We start from the raw sequence: 12,134 nt of genomic DNA, 5'->3' as shown, positions 1-12,134 counted from the left end.
GAAAACCAGCAAGTAAGAGCGTTGGGTGAGAAAGTGTTAATAAATATTAAGGTAATAAAGATCATGTGTCAGGATGAGGGATGACATGAGGTGGCAGTAAACTGCTTGCTTGAAACTCTGGAGGAAAGAGTAGGAAAGAAGATCCTCTGTTAAGTGGTTCTTTCGTTGGGAGAATTGAGGAATAAAAGAGTTGAGGTGTGCAGTCAGTCTGGATTTTGGAAGTTTAACCAGGAGAGGGTTACTAGAAGAACGCGTGCAGCCTCTGGAGTATCTGGTGAGGGTCGGAGGACAGAGAGCAGAGGGAGTGATGTTGGCGAAAAGATGGGAGAAAGCAGAGATACCACCAACCTGCCTGCGATGTGAAAGCAACAGACCCGAAGCTTCAGCCTCATTGAGGGACATTCCAATAATGTTGAGAGCTTTATAATCCAAGAGAGACAGATGTGATTCTGGGGTCCCAGCCCATAAGGGAGAGCATTACTTAATTAAGAAATTGGACAAAGTCCTTGTGGACTGTGAGTTGCTCTGATGGATTAATGGAGGATGCCCATTCTGCGGCTGTCTTTGGAGGCCAACTTTGCTATGTGTTTGGTCTCGAGGAGAGGTTATGGCTGATGGTGAAGCTTCAAAGTTCAAGAGGCTGAACTTCTTCCAGTGGCAGACCATGGAAATCGATAGCTGTTATTTTGACAATGATTTTGAAATGACAAATGAGACTGAGATTTTCCGCGATTACAGGACATGAATCACTTATTGAACCATGATCAGTGATCACCATCTTTTTAGGCCCCGTTGGACCGAGTCCAAAACTGGGGCTTATGGATTTGGTCTTGATTTTCGTGTCTGTGCGTGCGTGCATCCACAACCATATTTTGGACGTGTTTTGACTGATTTTATTCATACTTGGCACAAAGACGAAACATTATGGTATACATATAGACATCATTTTGTTTCACGAAGCGATCAAAATGGCCGTCTGGCAGCCATTTTAGTTGTAAAAAATCAGATGTTGAACATGTCCTCAACCATATCTTGGATACGCATTTACTGATGTTGTTCAAACTTGGCACACTGATAAAGAATGATGGCTTACGTATGCACGTCATTTCATTTCGACATCAGATCCAAGATGGTCAAATGGCGACCATTTTGTTATTTAAATGTGTCCAAAAACCATTTATCAGAGATGCGTCATTCGATATTGTTCAAACTTGGCGCAACCACAGTACACGATGGTATGTACATGTACCTCACTTTATTTTGTGATCTGATCAAAGATTGCCGACTGGTAGACTGGTAGCCATTTTAGTTGCACATAAATATGGGCTCGCCCTTTAACTCCAAACAGCAAAATTACTAAAACAACGGGCAGCGGGAAATCCAGGGGGGTTTCCTGGTTGCCCGGAACCCCCCCCCCCCCAACAAAAAAATATTTACCATTACAGTGGCAAAACCAGGGGTTCCCTGGTCACCCAGAACTCCTTCTAGTATGTCATATAGTTGCTAGTATGTCAGATAGGCACTACCATCACTCAGGTAGGTCTCACTAGTCATTATATTTAAGATTTAAACTTGAAGTTTATTGAATTCAAGCTATTTTATTTTTAGTTATGCATTTAAATATTAAATTAATTAACTTTTGTATCTTTTTGCACAATACATGCATATTATAGAATATGTGAATGTGCATTTATTTGAAAGCTGCAACAAAGTTTTCATAACGTTCATATGACTTAGATTTTGTTATTTGGAAACCACCCCCCTACCCAATTCCTGGATTTGCCCCTGACGGGGGCAAATGACTTCCCCTGCCCTCCCAAAACATGGACCAACTTCTATCTTATCATCCCAACTCTCTCTTCTTCACATGTGGTGACTTCATTTGTCATCATGCCAGTTGGCTGGGTGGGGGTACCTCTCTCACCTGCCATGGGACATCAGCAAAATACTTTTGTGACTTATTGGGACTGACTCAATCTGTCAACTTCCCAACCCGATTTCAACCGATACTACTCCATTTCTTATTACTGAGTAAAGTGGGTACAGAATCAGATCCTCTCGTCTCCTGCTCACCTTGTTGTACGTTCCATGCGCTAGCTCTCATACGAGCCTCCACAGCGTCTACAAAAAAAAGAAAAAACTCGAATATAAGACCCATCGTTTCGCTGATGGAAATACCAATCTTTGCTGTGATGGCTAATCAATAGGGAAAGAAGAAAAAGGATTCTGGGAGTGTAGGGAGAACCAGCGTCGCAAGTTGTTGTTTGCAGTTTCGCCACGCGTATCCATGTACCCATAGAAAAAAAATTTTAAATATACTTTTTATCACAAACCTTCCCAGGATTTCCCTGATTTCATCATGGTTCGAGTTATTGAAATTCGTTCATCCGTTCTCAAGTTATAACATGACAGACAGATAGAGAGACACGACTCTCAAGACGAACATCTGATGTTAATTATCACTATGGTAACACCAGACAATGAGTCATCAATTAGATTTGATTGGTGAATGTGATGAATTCGCTACAACAACACTTCATATTCACTGCCCATGTGTCGTTTACTTTCAGTTTGTGTTTCGACAAGTTTTTGAATATGCTGATAAATGTGAATTTAAGATTACTAAATGACAATCTTGGTTTCTTTTCACCCAAACTAAGCTGTATTAATAACAGTCAACGTTATATTGGTAGAAAACACCAGTGGAGGCTTTGAGCAAATTGTTGATGCTAATAACATTCCATCTGTTATAACTCCTGAAGGTGTCAAAGAGTTTTTGATGCAGTTATGTTTGGTTGTCCCTTAAACGTTCCCAACCCCCTTATCCGATTTCCCTGAAACTTGCTGTACCACGTAGTTTTCTCACGCAGAGGGTCAACATCACAATATAAAGTTTCAATGTTTCATCAAATTGATCTGAAAACATGAAATAACTGCTTTTGTCAATCAAGCATTGTATGCTCGGTGGAGAGAGGGGCGGAGCTTGGTTTGTGGGTCAACGCTCTGATTTGAAGGTCGATTCTCTCTCGGACTAATAAACTAATCAATTACATTTAAATATTTATCTTCCATATGCAGAAAGCCAATATACAAAGGTTCCACTGACTCTGTATGACAACACTGTGGGGTAACAAAGGGTTTCACACCACCGTACTGTTGCGGAAATGGGCCCTTAGTGGGTTATTAAATATAGGATTAGCCCAGATCCCCCCTTAAATGCACGTTTAGCCAGGTTGTTTGGTAATCGGACGTTACATGTGTGTCGGGAGGTGTAGCAGGCTGTCCATTGTTCATACAGTGGTGGTGTACCGAGAGGCATCTTGTTCTTCCTTCCCCCTCCTAACCAGCCCCCACCAAGCACCCTGACAGAATCAGTCAGCATGACGTGCCAGCAACCCATTGGCGGAGAGCTGCTGCAGGCTCGAACGATGGACCAATCACGTGTCGCCGGAGGCGGTCCGCAAGGCCCGCCCCGAAAGGCAAGGAAGGAACTGCTTTTGTCCTGTCTGCGAACTGCTTCGTGAGGAGTGACTCGATGAGCTGTTCCTCCTTGGCCTGGATTTGCATACGGGACCTTGTGAGAAACCAGCTGGAACACACCGGATCTTTAGCTTTTGTGCCGTCGGCCGTACAGGGGCTGGACGCGCCGAGGCTGGTGCGTGAGCGGTGCTGACAAAAGGATGTCGTCGCCATCTTGCCACGCGGCGTGCACGAGCGGTGCCGATAGGAGTACGAGCGCCATCTTGCCACGCTGTGTGCTCGAGCTGGGTGCTCAAATCCGATGACATCGGCTTGTCACGAGCCACATTCGTGCCTCACAAACTTTTCCTCTCGTCCATGAGGTACCACCAAGTACTCTGTGTCTTGTCTGCATGTTGTCCAGGCCTCAGGCTTATTTTGCTAGGGCTCCCTTCGAAACCTGTATCCGTAGCTCCCGAGGTAAGAGCCGGTTATAGATTAATTATAACGTTATCGTGAATGCTTTGCTTGTGTCGTGTTCCCTGATGTTCCCCATTAAATCTGGCTGATTTATACGAAAGTTGCCGCCTTGAATTTATTCGTGCCACACTGAGGAACAATCCGCTCGATTTGTATATAAAACCAAAACGGGCTACGGACTGGCAGACTTCGCTCGGTCTCTGACAAACCCAGTCTGTAGCCGGGGTCTATATCCCCAACTCGTACGGCCCAGGTGTACTTTGGTATCGTGATCTATGGTGCGTGACCCGAGACCTGTGCCGAACTAACCGGCGTTATAACCCCTGAGACGGCGGTGCTGTTAAGCACCGCCAAATCTTCAACAGTACAACCTTAATGAGTTACTTTTTCTCTCATCTGTAAACACCAATGTTCTTGATCGAGTAAAGTCTAAGTAATGTGATCTTGATTGGGTGACACACACACACACACACACACACACACACACACACACACACACACACACACACATACACGAATGTAGATACTTTGGGACCTGGGAGGGCTCCTGTCCACCTTGTGAAACCCGCATATGGAGATAACAACCAACGACACACAAACACACACACACACACACACACACACACACACACACACACACACACACACACACACACCTACATATGACCTTTACAGGTGTGTGTGTGTGTGTGTGTGTGTGTGTGTGTGTGTGTGTGTGTGTGTGTAACTACCCCGTTTCTGATGATGGCCCATTAAGGGAGACACCGCAGTTGGTTGAATTGACTATTGATTGATTTTGAATGAAATGGCCATAAAGGCTGCACATCAATCACAATTGTTGGAGATTTCTTCTGCTATGTAGCTTGCGAGAGAGATGTCATTGTTTGTGTCGTCATTGATGAAATTACTTATTTAATGTTGACTCCTATCTTCTGCTCTTTATTCCTCTTTAGACATTGTTTGTAAAAGATTGTAATTTCTTGCTTTTGTTTTGACAGCAATTCAATGCAAGGCAGTGGCTTCTTCATGGAATCTTCGGATGTTGTCTTTAGTTCCTTTATTTATTTATTTTCTTTTAATTCGAGATTCTTCTCTGAATTGATCAGGTTGGTGAAAATTAATAAATTATTAATTTCAGGGCATGAATACAGGTACATTGTTAACTTTTTGCACATTTTTCAAACTAAATACTTCACTCACATTTGCTGCAAACACATTTGAACCAACTTTTACATGTTCAAGGAAGAAAGCAATATTGTAACTAGAACGGTACTCAGTTGAGCACATCCTCCGCCAAGTTGAGCAGTTTACATTTTGTATTCAATGACATGCCGGATCTGGATTCGGACCGGAACCAAAATCTAATCGGCTTGTTTTTGTCACCGACCCAACTCATCCACCTAGTTTTGTCATAATCTGTCCAAAACTTTTTGAAATATTCTGTGATTAGATATCGTTATGGCCTCATCTCTCAATGATGAAGAATTACTAAAGAAATAAATTTTAAAATCCCAGTATTCTGTTCTTCACCAAAACCGAATCAATTTGTCCTTGTCACACTCCCAGCCCGTCCACCAAGTTTTGTTCGCATCCCTACACAACCTTTTAAAATATCCTGTTCACAGACAGACAGACGGGTGAAAACAACCTCCACACCCCTTCGGTGATGGAGGTAATGATTTGTTTTATTTGTGACGCTGTGAATATACAATTCATGCTAAACATTAATGCAAAGATAACAATTATTTTGTTATTAGTATTATTATTATTGTCGTTAGAATGATAATCATAGCCCCAATCCATCCATCCATCCATCCATCAGGACCATACTCTGTACAGTGTCAGTGCTACCTAAGCAATCTCCTGGGATATTGGGCACAATCCTGGACGGGTCACCACTCCGACAAAGGATACTCAAATGGCTCAATTATCCCAGCAAGGATGGTACTCATTTTGCCAACCTCAGAAGGATGACAGGCTGAGTCAACCCCACCGAGCATTAATTCAACAGCCTAGCAGGAATTGAACTCAGGATCCCAGGATCCCAAGCCCACCACTCCAACTAATAAAGCCAACAACAGGCATACAGCTCGCAATGGAATATTAATATTACTGTGAAATGATTTCTATCATTAACATCCTCACAAAATCTTTGCATATTTAAATTGATCTCTTCTCAAGACACCCGATACTGACCCATTTGCTTTACCTTGTAGATTCACCAGGACACCTGATTGTTAATAACACTAAATGAAGTCTAAATTTGTGGTGTGCCGAAAAAACCTAAATTTGTGGTCGAGTGTCAAGATTTTCCCGCGTACAAAAAGATGGGAACGAAATAAGTGAATTTGCAATGCAATCTTCCGAGAGCTTATCGTCCATCTTGGGCGAGGCGAAGTGAGGTGTCCTTGCCCCGCACCCTCCCCACGACTCAAAGCTCCCACTTCCCTCTGCAGCTGCCGAGATAAGTCTGGTCGAGTCAGGGGTCATGAACGGCAGACCTAGCAACATTACCGTGGTGACGGGCCCTCCCGGAAACCTCGTGCAGGCCGGCCTGATGTCTTTATTGATGAGGGGCGCCGATAGCATAGGCTTAGGCCCAAGTTGCTTCGGTCAAATCCAGCAAGTCCCAATGGGAAATGGTCAGAGGTTTCGTCAAAGCCTACTTCTTCAAATTGGTCCTCTGAGTCCGTGCAGGCGGCTTTTGAATTCTCAATCTTGTGCAGCCTTGGGGGCCGACTGCAGGCCGTGTTTAAAGTCGTGTTCTTTAGAGATTTCATCCCCCTTGTTTCGCTGAACACTTCCATGGACTTCGTGCATCCGCAAGATGGATAGTCAATGTGGATAAAACAGCGTTGTACACAAAGAAAATCACAAAAAACAGCAACAACGATTCATTATTTCATTACAGAACATTATACATGGTTAATATATAGTCATCGTTGAACTTTTTGGTATGATCAACCTGATGTACCAACTCCACTCCTCATTTCCGTAATTGCGCAAATCCATTCGTTAAAAACTTCTCATGTGCAAGAAGTGTGTGTGTGTGTGTGTGTGTGTGTGTGTGTGTGTGTGTGTGTGTGTGTGTGTGTGTGTGTGTGTGTGTGTGTGTGTGTGTGTGTGTGTGTGTGTGTGTGTGTGTGTATATGTCATCCATCTTGGGATCAACAGACGTGCACATATATATATATATATATATATATACTATTTTCTCATCTTTTCTTTTTGTACCTTTATTTCTTCTGTCTGTCATTGCCAGTAAGAGATTCGTTGTAGGTTCAGCACCATCACATTCAGGGTCTCTTTCAGCTTTAAGGGATTTGTCAAGAGTTCTCTTTTAACCATATTTTCTCCTGCTGATGAAGCCTGATTGCAGAAACAGTGTTCTCCAGGACTACAAAAGTGTATATATATATATATATATATATATATATATATATATATATATATATATATATATATATATATATATATTACCACTTATGCAAATCTATGTGACCATTGCACACTGCCCATTTTAGGTAGTGGTCCATAGTAATGCAGTGTGGAGATCTTTCCTCATAAGCATAAGCATTTCCTCGCACTACATGTTGAAGCATCGAACCACTCCGATGAGTTTTCAAATTGCCCCAGAGGAGAGGACAGCCTGCACAGGCCCATCGGCCGCTCCATTTCAGGCCTCAGTTCCTTTGGCATTGTTCCGTCGCTGACATCCCCTCTCGCCACCAGCTCGCCCAGGAGTACTCTTGATACGCTCTTGCCTAATCCTATTAGTACGTCTGCTCCTTACTGCAGTAGCTTGAACCTTGCAATGGGAGACTGCCTCGAAACAAACTTACGCCCTTCCTCTGTGAAACTGTCTCTTCCACTTGGATGCATTGCAAGACGTGCACTTATCTCTAAGTTGGCAAAATGAGGCCTTCCAGTTGAGGCCTTGCTAACCACTTATCTCATGGTGCTTTCCTGAACACCTATCCATTGACCCGTGATCTTCTAAATAGTGTTGATCTCTTATTTGATTTGGATTTCTCCATTTTCCATTTATTAGTTTTTAACGTTGTCCTTCCTTTGCTGTCAATAATATTATTCCTCCTTTGTTGCATAATTGTTTTTTGCTGTCGTTTGGAAGTGACTCAAATGTTAGTGAGCTGTCAATGAGCTTTTGTCGTTCTTATTGGTTTGAAGATATTAAAGTTGATCAATCGTGAGCCCACATTGAAACATTATTATTATTATTATTTTTATTATTATTAGTATCATTATTATTACTATCATGAATACTTATCTTTATTTACGAGCATATCTACTGGCCAAAAAGGAAGAAGCTGATACCCAAAAATAGTTGAGCTCACGATTTTATGTAAGTCCACAGAGTGTCATAGAGGAGTAAATGTTCCATTTTGCTCCAGATTGGTGAAATTGCTCAGGTTGCTCTCTTTGGCATTCCCGTCGGAGTGTAAAGCTCAAGGTTCTTGCATCCCAGCACAAATCTTCTATACTGTGTTGGTGTGTCCGTCATACCACATGTAGCGTGTCGGAGTTTCTTTTTTGATGAGCCTCAGACTGTAGAAATAAAAAACACATTTAATTTAAATAAAATCCTGCTACCAACTCCCCAGCCCACGCGGCTCGATAACGAGGGAAGCACATGACAAGGCATCGCTTGTTTCACGCAAACATAAGTGCAGGATAGATGTAACGCTGGAATTATACGTGTAATATGTTTATTGTTAAGGATAAAGTGAATAAAATGGAATAAATGTTTATTTATTTATTTATGCAGGGCAATCCATTTGAGGAGTGGTCCTCTTCTATTTGAGGAAGGGTCCTCCGTGCAGTAGATCACATTTGCCAGGAATGGCAGAAGGTTTTGTGTAATGTTTCATGCCAATGAAGTATGTTACCAAACTGAGTCAGGGGGGCGATATTTTAAACAAAATGCTTGACTTTTCTGTGTTGTCAACCTTGATTTATCGACACTCAATGTCGAGGCTTCTGGCAAAAGAGATAGGAGGCTCTTGGGAGGGCTTTCAAAGGCATTTTCATTTGCGTTTGGAACATAGTGCACACGGTATACACCGTTGTTGGTGTTTGTGTCATGAAGCAGACCCACACTTTATGCCTCTACACTGATTGTTTGACTATCTCGTCTGAAGTGCAGGTGTCTTGAGCACAGTATCTTCTACATTACATTCCCTCGTGTACCAGATCACCTCGCTGTCTGTCCATTTGCAAATACAGATTCTTCAGCAACAAGGCCCATTATTCTTTCTGGTATTATTTGAAATGCTTCTGGTAAGTTTAACAACGTCGTAAGAAGAGTTTAACAGCACGCTCCACAAGACCATTGTACTCATTCATAAACATCGACCACACGATAAACAAATTCACACACCCAGCTACCTGGCCAATGTGAATAGCCATATTTGACTCAAAGGGGACCATTTTAATAATCTCTAATCTATTATAAAGTGAGGGTTCTTATGATTGGTATAAATACCGTTTTACTGGTGACTGCATGTCTGCACTAATGCTGGATTGTTTAGTCGTCAAACCCAAAGCGAGAGATCCCAGGGTTAGGTCGCCATTGTTACTTGGACCTTAGACCATTGTGTGAGGAATGGCAGTTCAGCCTCTGACAGACAACGAGAAGAACCAAGAAGGAGACTTTATGGTGGCAATTACAACACAAAGTGACTCGCCTGGCCAGAGCAATTCTGTCCTCTTGCCTTTCCAAGTACTGCCTTTGATCAACCTAATTACCAATTGTCCCCTACCCATAAACCTGCTCTGGTGCTTTCACAATTCTTGCAGGACAATGAAGAGGAATGGGTCTTTTAGAATGTTCCTTTTTGCCTCGGGAACGATGACCTCACTCTGAACCCTAACTCAGGCCTTTACATTTTCCCACAGTATACAACTCTCGTTACATGAAGGAGTTACTTTTAGTGCTTAAATTACATTATGTTACTCTTGAATGGGTGTATCGCACACAGTGAAGCATCATTATGGCGTGTTGTTAGGTGTTCTTTGAGACAAGACTTGTACATACACTGTTCAAAATAATTGAAGGACTACCGATATTATCAACAATGTTTCACAATAATTGAAGGACTACCGATATTATCAACAATGTTTCACAATAATTGAAGGACGACCGATAGTATCAACAATGTTTCAAAATAATTGAAGGACTACCGATATTATCAACAATGTTTCACAATAATTGAAGGACTTCCGATAGTATCAACAATGTTTCAAAATAATTGAAGGACGACCGACATTATCAATATTGTTTCAAAATAATTGAAGGACAACCGATATTATCAATAATGTTTCAAAATAGTTGAGGAATACCGACATTATCAATGATGTTTCAAAGTAATTGTAGGACTACCGATATTAACAATAATGTTTCAAGATAATTGAAGGACTACAGACATTATCAATAATGTTTCAAAGTAATTGAAGGACTACCGATATTAACAATAATGTTTCAAGATAATTGAAGGACTACCAACCTTATCAATAATGTTTCCAAATAATTGAAGGATTACCGATATTATCAATACTGTTTCAAGATAATTGAAGGACTACAGACATTATTAATAATGTTTCAAAATAAATGAAGGACCGCCAATATTATCAATAATTAATCAAAATAATTTAAGGACTACGGATATTATCAATAATGTTTCAAAGTAATTGAAGGACTACCGATCTTAACAATAATGTTTCAAGATAATTGAAGGACTACAGACATTATCAATAATGTTTCAAAGTAATTGAAGGACTTCCGATATTAACAATAATGTTTCAAGATAATTGAAGGACTACCAACATTATCAATAATGTTTCCAAATAATTGAAGGATTACCGATATTATCAATACTGTTTGAAAGTAATTGAATGACGACCGATATTATCAATATAATGTTTCAAAATAAATGAAGGACTACCGACATTATCAATAATGTTTCCAAATAGTTGAAGGATTACCGATATTATCAAAACTGTTTCAAAGTAATTGAAGGACTACCAATATTAACAATAATGTTTCAAGATAATTGAAGGACTACAGACATTATCAATAATGTTTCAAAGTAATTGAAGGACTCCCGATATTAACAATAATGTTTCAAGATAACTGAAGGACTACCAACATTATCAATAATGTTTCCAAATAATTGAAGGATTACCGATATTATCAATACTGTTTGAAAGTAATTGAATGACTACCGATATTATCAATATAATGTTTCAAAATAAATGAAGGACTACCGACATTATCAACAATGTTTCAAAATAATTGAAGGACGACCGATATTATCAATATTGTTTCAAAATAATTGAAGGACAACCGATATTATCAATAATGTTTCAAAATAGTTGAGGAATACCGACATTATCAATGATGTTTCAAAGTAATTGTAGGACTACCGATATTAGCAATAATGTTTCAAGATAATTGAAGGACTACAGACATTATCAATAATGTTTCAAAGTAATTGAAGGACTACCGATATTAACAATAATGTTTCAAGATAATTGAAGGACAACCAACCTTATCAATAATGTTTCCAAATAATTGAAGGATTACCGATATTATCAATATAATGTTTCAAAATAAATGAAGGACTACCGACATTATCAATAATGTTTAAAAATAATTGAAGGACTGCCAATATTATCAATAATTAATTAAAATAATTGAAGGACTATCAATATTATCAATAATGTTTCAAAGTAATTGAAGGACTACCGATATTAACCATAATGTTTCAAGACAATTGAAGGACTACAGACATTATCAATAATGTTTCAAAGTAATTGAAGGACTACCGATATTAACAATAATGTTTCAAGATAATTGAAGGACTACCAACATTATCAATAATGTTTCCAAATAATTGAAGGATTACCGATATTATCAATACTGTTTGAAAGTAATTGAATGACTACCGATATTATCAATAATGTTTCAAAATAATTGAAGGACTACCGAAATTATCAATAATGTTTCAAAATAATTGAAGGACTACAGACATTATCAATAATGTTTCCTAATAATTTAAGGACTGCCAATATTATCAATAATGTATCAAAATAATTGAAGGACTACGGATATTATCAATACTGTTTCCCATGAACTCGATGGCATCGATATGAAACAACATTATGTGGTGAAACTC

Source organism: Eptatretus burgeri, chromosome 7, assembly GCF_056783735.1.
Source record: "Eptatretus burgeri isolate ZD-2024b chromosome 7, Ebu_testis_v1, whole genome shotgun sequence".
NCBI classification, from domain to species: Eukaryota; Metazoa; Chordata; class Myxini; order Myxiniformes; family Myxinidae; genus Eptatretus; species Eptatretus burgeri.
This window is presented reverse-complemented; position numbering follows the sequence as displayed.